Below are 15,051 nucleotides of genomic sequence, written 5' to 3' on the forward strand. Positions count from 1 at the left end.
GGTCCATCACAATGCAGGGTCTGAAAAATACCTTGAACACCAATCTTATGTTTTATAATAGTAATATTGTAGCAATTGGGGCGGTTAGGAATCTTGTGGCTTCGGGCTGCATGACTCCTAAGCCATAATTTTTAATCTTGTGACTAATTTGTTAGTTTCACAAAGGTGGTCTTGTCCCTAAGCAAGAAGGAGGTTTGTTTCAGGGAGGAGCTGTTATCTTTGGTTTAGAGTGAAATTATAAACTAAATTTCTCCCCAAATTTGTTTGGCCTATGCCTAGGAATGAACAAGGGCAGCTTGGAAGTTAGAAGTAAGATGGTGTCAGTTAGGTCAGGTTTCCTTTCACTGTCGTAATTTTCCTATGTCGTATTTTCTTATTGTCATAATTTTTGCAAAACCACAACACTCATTATTATTTATTTGTTGACTTGTTTATTGATACATTCTTTGTTCCATTCCTGAAAGGAATGGAAGCTCCATGAGAACAAATAAATGGGTCTGTCTTGCTCACTGCTGCATGACTGGCACTCTGTCTGGAGCATGGCAGGTGCCTGCCTGTAGCATACCCTGTTGGTGCTGATGTCTCTTGCCCGCCTCTGCTGTCAGCTCTCTGGTTGTGGTGGAGAGTTCCCTTGAATGCTGCCACCTCAAGCATCTTGTTGCTGTCCTCTTTAGGGATTATCTAACGACTTTCTTTTTTTTTTTTTGAGACAGAGTTTCGCTCTGTTGCCCAGGCTGGAGTGCAGTGGCGTGATCTTGGTTCATTGCCACCTCTGCCTCCCGAGTTCAAGAGATTCTCCGGCCTCAGCCTCTCGAGTAGCTGGGACTACAGGAGGCCTCCACCATGCCCAGCTAATTTTTTTATTTTTAGTAGAGACAGGGTTCCACCATATTAGCCAGGCTGGTCTCAAACTCCTGACCTTGTGATCCACCGCCTCGGCCTCCCAAAGTGCTGGGATTACAGGCATGAGCCACCGTGCCCAGCCTATCTTACAACTTTCTCTGGAAGCCCTGGTAGCAGGCACAGCCTGGAATTCAGGGAAATTTAACATCCCCACGGCACCTCCAGTTTGGATGGCCTTGGACCGACTCAGTCACCTTTTTTCCATGTGGTTCTCAGGAATAACTGTAGATCGTGCCAGGAATGCAACATCTTGAGATAAGAGAGAGCTGGTCGAACAGCCCAAGCTCAGTTCCAGTCTCCTGCTGAAAACAGGATGTCCTTCAACATGTTAGCCCAGCATATCACATGACCCTGGGATATCAAACCCAGGGCAGCCTGCTCTCCGGCATCCCTCATCTGTGGTGCAAGTGGGGCATACCCAGTTGAGACTCCATTTGCCCTGAGCAGATTTCTTGAGCCTCGGGCGACCAGCATGCAACGAATGCCTCTCTTGTCCCTTGCTACCTGTCTGTAGGTAATAAATTTGCTTCATATAACCTGTTGAGTGTGAATGCGTTCTGTCTCACTGGACACAGACATGTTGGTAACCAGCACGCAGTGAACCTGCTTCACAGCCACCCTTAACTAACTGGGGATATATGCCTCAGCCTTCTGTCCCCAGAGGACCAATTCCGAATCCTCAGTAGAAGTGAGCCTCAGTGACCCTTAGCGGTGATCAGCTCAAAAACGCCCCCTTTGGTTGGTCCTCCTGGTCTTCCTCGGCTCTGTCTCTCACTCGCTGTCTCTCTCCTCTCATGCTTCTGGGAATCACCTCGCAGGTCAAATACCTGCATCTAAGCTCTTGACTCCAACTCTAATTAAGTCAATATTCAAAATATTTGTTTGTTGAAGAAATGGATGGATTGATGATGGTATTTCTGAAGTTTTCCCTTGTCAGCCAGAAGCAGATCAGCCCTGCAGGTGGAAGATGAAAGAAGCCAGTTGGCACCCGACCTGGGAATGCAGGATCAGCTAACTGAGACGTGGGCTTCAGCAGAACATGTCTGCAAGTGTTCTGACAGCAGGGAGGAGTGCCTGGCCCTGATTTAGGGTGGTGAGCACGTTTTAGAAGAGGTTGATGACTTACCAGGCTGCCTCAATTTACCTAACTTGAGTAATAGTGGAGGAAGCCCACTATTGTGTGTGGCTTGCTCACATGTGCCCGCCTACTCACAGAAGTCCAGGAGGACAGCTGCAAAGCTGTCCGCTCAGTGAAGGAGCCGAACGTGGACTGCTCAGTGTCTCTGTAGCAGAGGCTGTCAGGCCTCCTGCCCACGTCTGTCCCACTGTGCGCTCCTGTACTCTCCACAGCAGGGCCTTCTTTTGGGTAAAGGAAGTGCCAGGAGGTAACGCTTTGGGTAGCAGTTCTCAACCCGCGTCAGATGCAAAGACCCTGGCTCCCTTTCCCCTCAGGACAACTCGCCGGCATGTCTACATGGAATTGAGCCCAGTGGTCCAAGAGTGGTAACCCAAACTGGCTTTCCTCCCGTCCCAGCCTCACTGCCCACTCCTCTACTGCTGTTTCCTGGGGTCACCTCCTAAGTAAACACCTTGCACTCAGATCATTCTTTAGACTGTGTTGTTGAGGAATTCAGTCTAAGACACCATCACTCATAGGTCATTTTGTTAATAATACCCAATAAAACATCTTAGCCACTGCTCTGGTTTCTACCTCTGGTTCCCTGAAATCTGTAACCACGAATCACTGCTTTCTCTACCAAATACTTTTCTTTTAACTCACCAGAAAAGTCAGATCCTCTCTGCTCATGGCTAGTCTTCCATTTTCCAAACTCTACTACAAACAAGAAAAAATGTGAGGGAAACTCTACTCTTGCCCAAGGGAACTTGGCGTTTATGATTCTTGACTGCCACATGGGCCATTGTGTGGTCTCTTAGCTTCCTGATGGTTGATCCAACAGATGTCACCTTGCACTGTCGTGACAATCTTGTTGGGACCACATGAAGTGCAGCTGTAGCATAGGTAATAATGTTCTGGGGGATCGGTTGACTGTCCTGGTAGGGTAGACTTGTGTCAGCAGATTGTCCCATTCAGTCCCTGGAGTAGCTGTTAATGGGCTGTCTGCTCTCCACGAGGGCCTTTAGCATTTCACATTGCATAGGTTGCCATCTACCATATTAAGAAAATTTCCTTCTATTTCTAGTTTAAGAGTTTCAAAAAATCATTAATGAATGTTCAATTTTATTTTGTGCATTTCCTTCATCTATACATGATCTTATGATTTTTCTCAACTAATTTGTTAATATGATAAATTGTAATGCTGAATCATTCCTGCATTCCCAATATAAGGCATACTTTTTTTTTTTTTTTTTTTTGAGACGGAGTTTCGCTCTTGTTACCCAGGCTGGAGTGCAATGGCGCGATCTCGGCTCACCGCAACCTCCGCCTCCTGGGTTCAGGCAGTTCTCCTGCCTCAGCCTCCTGAGTAGCTGGGATTACAGGCACGCGCCACCGTGCCCAGCTAATTTTTTGTATTTTTAGTAGAGACGGGGTTTCACCATGTTGACCGGGATGGTCTCGATCTCTTGACCTCGTGATCCACCCGCCTCGGCCTCCCAAAGTGCTGGGATTACAGGCGTGAGCTACCGCGCCCGGCCATATAAAGCATACTTTTAAAATACATTGCTGGATTTGACTTGCTAACATGGTGTTTAGGTTCTTTGCTTCTACATTCACAAAAAGATTGGCTTCTAGTGTTCTTTCTAGTATAGTACTTGCTTAGAAACTATCAAGATTAAATTAGCCTTACAAAATGAATTGATTTCTTCCTTTTAAATCTTCTAAATATGTTTAAGTTTTGAATTTTCGATTTCTTGAATATTTGATGGAATATTTCTGTTTTCTGTGTGAAACATTTTAAACTGCTGATTCCGTTTCTTTTTTTTTTTTTTTCTTTTGAGATGGAGTCTCGCTCTGTTGCCAGGCTGGAGTGCAGTGGTGCGATCTCGGCTCACCGCAACCTCTGCCTCCCACGTTCAAGCAATTCTCTTGCCTCAGACTCCCGAGTAGTTGGGACTACAGGCGTGCACCACCATGCCCAGCTAATTTTTGTATTTTTAGTAGAGACGGGGTTTCACCATGTTGGCCAGGATGGTCTCGATCTCTTGACCACGTGATCCACCTGTCTTGGCTTCCCAAAGTGCTGGGATTATAGGTGTGAGCCACTGCACCTGGCCAAACTGCTGATTCTATTTCTAATCAAGCTTTCTACCTCTTTTCCAGGCAGTTTTGGCATCTCTCTAAAGAATCATCCCATTTCACCTAAGTTTTCAGTGTTATTGTTATCACATTATTCATGTCTTATCTTCTTAGCATTTGCAGCAATAGTCTTCATTTCACTCATAACAATTATTTATTTGTAGATTCTCCCTTTTTTTTTTTTTTTTGGCCAGCATCTCCTGAAATGCCTATGTTTTGTTACTTCTCCTCCCCAAGAGCTAACTTTTGGCTTTGTGGAACTCCTCTGTATCTTTGTTTTGTATTTTTTAATTTATTTCATCTTTATTATTTCCTTCCTTCCTTCCTTTTTTTCTTCCTTTCTTTTCTTTCTTCTTTCTTTCTTTCTCCTTCCTTCCTTCCCTCCCTCCCTCCCTCCCTCCCTCCCTCCCTCCTTCCTTCCTTCCTTCCTTCCTTCCTTCCTTCCTCTTTTCTTTCTTGACAGAGTCTTGCTCTGTTGCCCTGGTTGGAGTGCAGTGGCTTCATTCATCTTGGTCCACCGCAACCTCCGCCTCCCGGGGTCAAGCAATTCTCCTGTCTCAGCCTCCTGAGTAGCTGGGATTACAGGTTCCTGCCACCATGCCTAGCTAATTTTTGTATTTTTAGTAGAGGCGGAGTTTCACCATGTTGGCCAGGCTGGTCTCGAACTTCTGACCTTGTGATCCGCTCGCCTTGGCCTCCCAAAGTGCTGGGATTACAGGCGTGAGCCACTATGCCCGGCCTTATTATTTCTTTCTTTGTACTTAGAGCGTATTGTCTTTAAATTTCTCTAGTTTAAACTGAACGCTTAATTTTCAGCCTAGCTTCTTTTTATAAAGGCTAAAACTTTATTATTTTTACTTAAAAGAAATGAAGCAAAAGAAGTTACAGAAGAACATATGTCTAACCCAGAGGCAGGTGGGTTGGTGGGAAGGGAGAGCTGTTCTGCTGTTCACTGCAGTGCTGCTCGTCACTGGTGGAGAGTAGGTCATGCTGTGAGAAACAGACTCACCCGTCTAAATCCAAAGGCTGGACTCAGAGACCTGGAGAACAGTGGAAGCAAGACTTTAATGAAGGTCTTGCAAGATCCGGTGTCTGATGGGCAGGCACACCCAACAGTTTCAAAAACAGTTTATCCCCTGGCACACAGGTCCCTCCCCGGCTTCCTCATAGGCTGAGTACTGTGGGGTCACAGTCTTCCTGGACGTCACCTATTGGTTGCTGGGTAGGGGTTTTAGGTGTTTTCTTTAGGGTTGTCCTACTGACAACCCTAATGGTTGTTGCAGCCACAATGCATCGCAATCCTAGTCAGCTCAGGGGCTCTTCAACTTCTTGACTTATGACCTAAGTAGCTGGGCAAGCTGGTAACAGACGAAGCAAGCTATTTTGCAAGGCAGTAAACTTTCATCTTAGACTACACTTTTTTGTTCAAGTGAGGGCAACTAAGGTGGAGGCCGGGGGCAAGAAGCAGGCATTGGCTCTCCAAACGGGGGCCTTGTGTACCCTGTTTCTTCTGTAGTTTGCTGTTGTAAACCGATTCAAGGCACTTTGTCTTGGAAATGGACCACTGTATACATTATTTCCTTCACGCTCAGTACGAATAGCTCTCTCGGGGTTATTTTTAATATTCAAGGGGTGAAAAACAAAGCCTGCTTGCAGCCAGTTCCATAATCTAAGGAATCTAAGTCAAATTTTGTTTTGTTGAGAAAGGGTGTTGCTAAGGGTTAAAAAAATAAAGTCCAAATAACACTGAATCGTCAAGCATTTGCTTCTTTTTAAGAATATATATACGTATGTTTTACAGCCCCGAGTCTCACCATCAGGAAGGGTGTCTCTGACAACTGATAAAGCCCCTTCGGCACAGGGTGCCAGGGCACGCCTGCCCACGACAAAGTGAAGTTTGGTAACTGCAACCAGGGAGCCGCATCAGAGGCCCTCCTGACTTCAGCACGGGATAGACAGGATTGCCGAGAAGGGAGGAGTTCAGGTGAAGTTTAAAATGAAGCCTTCTCTGACAGGCTTAAAGCAGGGCTGTGGGTCACAGGGCGACACGTCACACTGGGTTGAGAGGCTGACTTGGGGATCAGAGGTCAACACAAATGTGCCGTGTTGTATCCGGAAGCCCCTTATCTGAGGCTGTGTGCCAAGGTGAGAGCTCCAGGCTGCTTCTCTGTGTGGAGTGGCCTGCGTGGCTGGGCATCTGCAGGCGACAGGATTCCAGACAGCATGGTTTCTCAGGGCAGAGAAGTGGAGAAGGAGGTTTCTCAGCACAGAGGCTGAGGGTGCTGCCTCAGGCTGGCTACCTTCATTCCTTAGCCCTGCTCCCCCATTACCCAGGGGACTGACCCTCCTCCCACCCATCTCCTGGCTCCCAGTCCCCCAGGCTCCAGAATGCTTGGGCCAAGGTAGCTAGGCAACCATAAGACACTCACCCTTGGTTCACTGGAAACGGTAACACCAGAGTGTCCTCCACACGACCCCAGAACTCTAATGAGGTCTCCCTCAAAAACCATCCCCACTAGGAAACCCCAAGCCAGGCCGCCTAGTGGGAGCCACGTGCTGCTGCCTTACTCGAAGCCATCTTTCAGCCTGTCTTCTAAGAAATGCAGTTAGAGCTTTGCACTTCCTGTAAGCACCCCTGTAGCTCTGTCTACACATTTGGCTGTGTTGTATTTTTGTAACCATCAGTTTGGAACGTTTTCTAAAGTCCACTATTACAATGTTTCTGTGTCCCGTGTGTTATTTAGAAATGTTTTTAAATTTTTGAATTAATTTCTTAATCAGTGAATTCTCAGTTGATTGAGCTGTGGGCCAGGAGTGTCATCTCTGATATCCACTCTGTGGAGGTTGTTGACACGAACTTTGTATCCCTCCTTGTGACTTTCTGTACATTTTCCATGGCACTAGAGAAGAATGTGCTTCAGCTGCTGGGTGAATGAAATGTCCCTTAGATGCTGCCTGTGAAGTGTCATATTAATTAGGATAAGACTGAAGTGCCCAAACAGAGAGTCCCAACGCAGGTCTGAAGCCCATTGCATGCGATTGCTCCAAATGACACTGACCCATGGCTGCAGGACTGGGTGGGCGCTGCTGCACGTGGCCAGCCAGCCCAGGACCCAGGCCGTGGGCTTGGCCACCTTCACCATGCAGTGTCCCTGGCTGTCCTCTGGGCATCTCCACTCCAGGAGGGCAGGATTGTGTCTTCCTCACTGTTTTTCCTCCAGACAGTGCTCAGCACGCAGGAAGTATTCAGTAAGTATTTGTTAAGAACATGTATCGGCCGGGCGCGGTGGCTCACGCCTGTAATCCCAGCACTTTGGGAGGCCGAGGTGGGTGGATCACAAGGTCAAGAGATCAAGACCATCCTGGTCAAGATGGTGAAACCCCGTCTCTACTAAAAATACAAAAAATTAGCTGGGCACGGTGGCGCGTGCCTGTAATCCCAGCTACTCAGGAGGCTGAGGCAGGAGAATTGCCTGAACCCAGGAGGAGGAGGTTGCGGTGAGTCAAGATTGCGCCATTGCACTCCAGCCTGGGTAACAAAAGCGAAACTCCATCTCAAAAAAAAAAACAAAACAAAAAAGAACACGTATCAATGAATGAAGAAAAGATGGCCCCTTAGTCATCATAGCGGCAAAATTTAATACATGGATTTTTTAAGCTAAAAAAATTTTTTTCAAATAGCAGGACATTGTATGGCTCAAAATTTAAAAGATACAAAATAACATCATCATCATCATCATCACCATCATCATCATCACTATTGTTTTGGTAGCCTTCTCAGCCTCCCAGTTCCCTTTCCTGGAGGTATCTGCTGTTAACAGCTTATTTGTGTTCCCCAGATGTGCTTCATACATACACAAGCATACGTGCATATGTGCAGACTGGTTTCCAAAATGTTTTTCCATCACAAATAGTTCAGCTTCAACCTTGTTTATTCCATTATTTCTGAATCCACGTGGAGAATGTATTCGGTGTCATTCGTTGAAAAGACACTAGGTGGCAGTATATCACCACAAGGAGGAGGCTGGGGCCGTCTACACTTGTTTTTGGCCTGGAACCATGGCTCAAGCCTGGAATCTCAGCACTTTGGGAGGCTGAGGAGGAGGTCCACTTGAGGCTAGGAGTTCAAGACCAGCCTGGGCAACAAAGCATAGACCACACCTAGCTACCAGAGAGGCTGAGACTGGAGAAGCTGCAGTGAGCTGTGATTGCACCACTGTACTTCAAAGGAAGAGAGAGGTGAATTTTTCCCCTCTCTGCACAACAGTTTCCTTTAGCATATACGTGTATATACGTATGCATGTATGCACACACACCCACACACACACACCTACCGATTTTAATAAATTCATGAGGACTTGGCTAAGTTTAAAATGTATTATAAAATTGAGCTCTGAGATCTGACGTGGGACTGAGCTATATTTGGCTTGTGGAGAAAAGCATGATTGTAAAGCAGTTCCCAGTCGGCACCCCAGGGTCAGCCCTCCTAGATCTGCATAAATCTCATCCTTCAAAACCACTAGCTTCAAATAATTTACATGCAAACAAAAAACATAACCTGTGGTGCTAAAGTGTCAACAGAAGCGCTTTCACTTTTACCACATTTGTATTTATCCTGGCTTTAAAGAATGAATGGACTCCTTTCCTTCCCACACCCCCGCCCTGCTGCCCAGTGACTGTCTCCCGGACGGACGCCATGCCTTTTCCTTTTCTTCTTGGTTTCTAGTGAGCTAGGTACAAGCAGGAACAGATGTGTGCATATTTTCTTTATTAAACCCCGTATCAAAGACTGCATGCTATAGACACTGTTCCACGTTCATTTTTCATTTAACAGTACCCTGGAGATCGCTTCTCAGCCTTTTGGCTAAGATCACGTATAACATTACCCTGGAGATAATTCTTTATCAATATGTGTAGAGAAAATTCATTTTTAAAAGCTCTTTAAATATTGAGCTATACTTTACATGTGGCAAAGCATACAAATGTTAAGTCAAGGAAGTTCATAGCCAGGTCACCATGGACCCTCATGTCCAGCTCCCAGCAGGCCCTTATGCTGCTCCAAGCATCCACAGTTGTGCCCTAAGAGAGAAGATCAAGAAAAAGTTCATGGCTGTATGGCATTCTGTTGTGTGGCTATGACATATTTTGCCATATATTTCCAAGTTTTGCTGTTACAAATGATGACTCAGTGCCTTGAATCAGTCATAATGCCTTGAGCCTGAGGCAGGAGGGAGCTGGGGTGTTTATACCCCAGGTCCTGTCAGTCATTGTTGAGTGTTATTCCCTCTACATGTCTGACCTCCTGCACATTCAAGTTCTTGAAAGAGCCTTCAGGCCCAGAGATGAGATACAGGCTGTTGGAGCTGACTGGAGCTGGTGCTGGAAAGTTAGGGTCTGAGAGCCATTGGGGGAGGGTCACTGACACCCTAGCTCACGGAATCTTAGAGTTTTGGAGCAGAAAGGGAGCTCAGAGCTATTCTAGTCTACTCCATCCCTTCTTTCATGGAGCCGGGATATGTTTCCCTGAGCACTGCATTCCCATGGTGAGAGGAGGCCCAGATGGGAAAACACTCCGCAGCTTGCATTTCCCCCAAGTTCTGTCAAGAGTGAGACATCGTGCCTTGACATACGTGCATTTTTAAGGTAAGTTTGGAAGCCTCTCACTGATGAATTAAATATAGAAAAGTAATTATTATAATATAGATGTGTGTGTATGTGTGTATGTTTTTCTTTCTCAGAGATCGGGTCTTGCACTGTCACCCAGCCTGGAGTGCAGTGGTGCCATCATGACTGAATGCCTTAAACTTATCTTGTCTTCTCGCCTTTTCAGGCAAGCCCACACTAAGAAAAATGCATCCAAAGTCATGTTAAACGGGGCCTTTCTGCTCTCACTACTTCTCCCTGCCATTTGCCTTTTTTCCACACACATTCTTTTTCCTCCTCTGCATTCCTGTGGTTGTTCTCATCTCACCAGTCGGTACAGAGCACCCCTTCCTGCTCTTACCTGTGGGGAGCCCTCTGGCCACTCCTGCTGGAACAGGCACATTCTCCAAAGGCCTCGGCCTGGGCCTTGGGTCCCTTTGCCTCCCTTGCACAGTGACTGGCAATCCAGATCTCATTCAGTGTCGGATAAAGAACTTTGCTGCCAGTATTTTAGACCTCCTGAGTGTGACAAATGAGCAGTGGCCCCAGGAACCAAGCATCTGTCTGCTGAGCAGTTAAGCAACAAAACTGTCTATAATTATAGACTGTGTGGGCAGATGGCAATCGCTCCGGAGTTTAGTAACTGCAGTGAGTCTTTTTCCTAAGCTTCTACACTCTCCTACACAGCCACAGTGCCCTCATCAAAACCAGAAATTTAGCACTGACACAGCACCGCCATCTAATCGTCGCATCTAAAGTTTCACCAACTATACCGGTCCTGTCTTTCAGAGCAAAACCAAAACAGAACCAACCAATTCTTTCCTTCTCCCTCTTCCTTTTCGTCCCAGGACTGCCTCTTGGATCACGCACTGCATTTGGTTGTCTACGATGTGGAAGAGTTCCTCTGGTTTTCCGTATACGTCATGGCCTTGCCATTTTTGAAGAGTACGAGCCAGTTACTTTGTAGAAGTCCTCTCAGTTTGAGCCTGTTTGATGTGTATTCATGATTAAATTCAGATTACACATTTTCAGTAGTAATGCCACAGAAGTAATGCATCTTGTCAGGAGGCCCGTGATGCCAATTTGTCTCTCTGTTGGTGATGTTAACTTTGATCAATTAGTCAAGGCAGTGTCTGCCAGGTTTCTTGACTTTGGTACATGCACTGTTTAAATTAATTCCTGAGATAATTATTATTCTCTTCAATTTACAGATGAGGACACTGAGGCACAAAAGACTTGCCAGGGCTGGACACGGTGGCTCACGCTTATAATTCCAGCACTTTGGGAGGCTGAGGTGGGCAGCTCGCCTGAGCTCAGGAGTTTGATACCAGCCTGGACAACATGGTGAAACCCAAACCCTTTCTTTACCAAAAATATAAAAAATTAGCCAGGCATGGTGGTGTGTGCCTGTGGTCCCTACTACTTGGAGATTGAGGTGGGAGGATTGCTTGAGCCCTGGAAGTCGAGGCTGAAGTTAGCCGAGATCGCCTAACTGTACTTCAGACTGGGTGACAGAGTGAGACCCTGCCTCAAAAAAAAAATTAATAATAAATAAAAGACTTGCTGAAAGTCATACTCACATCACAAGTCTTAGATCCTAACCCAGTGGGCCTGGCTCCAGGCAAGTGCTCCGAATGACCGCGTGGGAGGGAGAGTGCTGCGCCTGGGCCTGGACGAGACTGTATTTGAAAGAGGGGTTATGTTCATAGCAGAAAGGTGAATGCAGTGCGGCTAAGCCTGGAGTCCCTCTGCCAGTGTCTGCTTGGGCATGGTGCCCCCTGGATCCTGGCATTCCTGGAGGGGTGACTTCTGCCGAAGATGGGTGTGAGGTGTGGCTGGGGCTGACCTGGACCTGGCCCTCTCCCTCTGGAGAGCCAGAGCTGGATTGGCTTGAGGTTACTATAGCCCCATTTTGTGTCAAAGTTCCTTGTAACTTTTGAGAGCTGATGATTTGCCCCCAGTTTTGAGCTTCCTGGCTATGCTCATTACCTGCATTGGAGGAACACAGTGGAGAAGTTGCCACACTTAGATCATGAACAGAAAGGGATGATCTGTATTTTGGAATGTCATGTACCAAGAGCTGACCCTTGAGTCTCTAGTCCTCTGCTCTTCCCACACTGCTGACCCCACTGTGTGCCCAGACAGGGGCTGCCCTTGGCTGTGTCCTCTTCCTGGCCTCACAGAGCTCCTGCTTTCTGCTCAGTCACATTTACTCTGCTTTACAGCAACACTTCTGGACTCACCGCTGCTTTGGTTTGGATTCCCCAGATGCGGAGCTGGAGGCAGGAGGGAGCTGGGGTATTTATACACCAGGTCCTGTCAGTCATTGTTGAGTGTAAATCCCCCTGCATGTCTGACCTGCTGCATTTGCAAGTTCTGGCACAGAGATGAGATGCTGGTGATTGGAGCTGACTGAAGTTGTTGCTGGAACACTAGGGCTTGAAGGCCACTGGGGGAAGAGTCACTGACACCCTAACTCATGAAATCTTAAAGTTTTGGAGCAGAAAGAGAGCTCAGAGCTATTCTGGTCTATTCCCTCCCTTCTCTCTTGGAGCCAGGATGTGCTTGCCTGAGCACTGCAGTCCCATCATGAGGAGGCTCAGACAGGAGAACATCCTGCAGCCCCCATTTTCCCTCCAAATCTGTCAAAAGTGAGAGACCCCAACATAAGTGCATTTTATTAGGTAAGTTTGGAAACCTCTTGTTTAGGAATTAAATGCAGAAAAGTCATTATTATAATTGATAGATCTTTTTGTTTGTTTTGAGACAGGGTTTTTCTCTGTCATCCAGGCTGGAGCATAGTGGTACAATCACAGCTCATTGGAACCTTGAACTTCTGGGCTCAAGGGATCCTCTCACCTCAGCCTCCCAAGTATTAATAGCTATGACCACAGTCACATATCACCACGTCTGCTAGTTTTTTCATTTTTTGTAGATAGGGGTGTCACTGTGTTGCCCAGGCTGATCTTGAACTCCTGGACTCAAGAGATCCTCCTGCCTCAGTCTCCCAAAGTTCTGGGATGTGAGCTACTGTGCCTGGCCTATATATCTTAACTACTTTACTCACACTCCATTATGACTCCAAATAGTATGTTTTAAAAAATACTTAAAATTCAGAAAGAAAGCGACTAGTCGCATGTGAAATAAATATCAGCACATGCACACACACACACACACGTGAATAACACAGCTCTTTCAGTAGGACATGTACTTAAATGTGCTCTGTCTGACCACTGTGCTTTAGCAGCTCTTTGATGGTTAGATGAAGCTCAATTTCTCTGAGCTTTACTTTTATCATGTGTAAAATGGGGATTAAAAACAATATCTACTCCATGAGTAGCAGAGAGTAAACAGTGAATGCCAGATGGTATTTTAGAAGAAGAAAGTAGGTTGTTGTACTACTCAGCTATTGCCGAAACAGTGCTATGTAACAACCAGCCCCAACTCACCGCCCCCTGGAGGTGCACTTCTGGAATGGTGACATGAAGGGCTCTGCAGGCCCTCTCCCAAATAAAACAACTATACTTGGTGAAAATTATTAAAGAGAAACAGCCACATAAAATTTCTGGAGATTCTCCTAAGGGCATACTGCAAATGGAAAAACATTTATTCAAGAATATTACTAAATATTGGTAAGAATGGTGGGGCCTGTGGCACTGATCAATGATCTCCTTCCTCTCCCTCCTTGAAGTTTGACTCCAGGCGGATGTGGTCAAGAAGATGGACTCTCTCCCCACCCAACCTCCTGACTTCGGGCTAGGGATTCACCCTAGTAGATGGCATCTCACATCTCTCCCCAGCTCCATGTTGTAGAAACTCTATTACAGATAAGTGTGGCCAAGAGATCTATGGCTCTGTTCCTACACCTATGAGCACCCAATGGAGTGCAGTGGATTAAACATGACAGGGCCCATCTGGGGACAAGTTTGAGGCTTGTCAGTTTGATATTGGGTGCTAAGTAGAGTGGCTACTGTAGTGAATCTGGTGTACTTTGTACTACATATTTGTTTTTCTGTATTGTCCTGTCATAAAGAGAAGTACCATAGAACACAGACTTAGGACCCCATAAGACTGCTGTACAAGTCAGCCCAGCAAACTGGTTAGATACAAACTTTGCTGCAGGTCTCTGGGAAAAAAGAAAAACCTGGATGAAGTTTCCCTCCCATCTTGTTTCATGTCCTTAGGAGCTTGACCTTGTAACAATGTGGCAGTACTTTCTCTTGGTCCCACCATCCAGATAAGAGGAATTTTGGAATTCATGTCATAGTTAGCTCTGAAAATTATTTTAAGCAGTTAAAAGCCATTGCAAGCTCAAAACTGGCAACTCTAGGCCCCTTCTGGGAATAGCAGTGAAAACTTCCCAATGCTGAAGCTTTGTGGCTAAGGCTTTGTCTTTTTCCAATGGCAGCCCAGGTGCCCAGGAATTTTTCAATTCCTGGCTTAGGGAATGAGTCACTCCTGGTTTGACATCTGTGTGACTTTTACCATTTGTTGATTCTCCTTCCCTCCATGAACCATCTTAAATTTTCCTTTCTCTGAGCACCTGGGAGGTTATGCTTGATAAAGTTCAAAAGCCAGAAATACTGTTGGTTTGGCATGGCTAAAGTTGGGTAATAAGAGATTTAAAAGGGTTTTTTTAAAAAAGGGCACTGTGGTTAAAAGTCAGCTTAATTAAAACCATATATTCAAGCTGTAACAGCTTGGGACTCCTTGAGGAAAACAGAAGGTGCCACAGACCCTGTTTTGAGAAAAACCTCTTTTTTCCTTATGAAACCCCAGGAACTGAAAGTGGGGATCTATCGATCTCTCTCTAAATCTAAGGCTCTGTTCTGCTTTGCATTATGTTATCCAACACTTTTGACTTCTGGGGGGTATCAGAAATTACTTTGCATTATGAGAGAACTTTGGTGTGTAATAACTAGGTAGGAAATATGCTTTTAGAGATAGCTAATGGTATTATGGGGGGATATTCAGCTCTTTGTACGTTTGGATCAGAGACCCATGCTCTTGGCGACCTAGAAGGTATGAAAATGTCCCCACCCCAACAGTGAGAGATAAGACTTTCAGGGGGATTGGCTAATCATAGAATGTGCTGATTGTCTTTGGATTGCTTTGCAATGAAATGCACAGTAAAATAATGGCACTGTTGTTCTGTAGTGTTTGTCTTTTGGGGATCTAGGATCCAGTATAAAAAATGGGATCCTTAACTTTGGGGATTTGTTCTTGCCTTCCAGTTGTGCCTGCTTATT

Source organism: Aotus nancymaae, unplaced genomic scaffold (genome assembly GCF_030222135.1).
Source record: "Aotus nancymaae isolate 86718 unplaced genomic scaffold, 86718_ANA_hifiasm-v0.15.2.pri h1tg000001l, whole genome shotgun sequence".
Taxonomy (NCBI): domain Eukaryota; kingdom Metazoa; phylum Chordata; class Mammalia; order Primates; family Aotidae; genus Aotus; species Aotus nancymaae.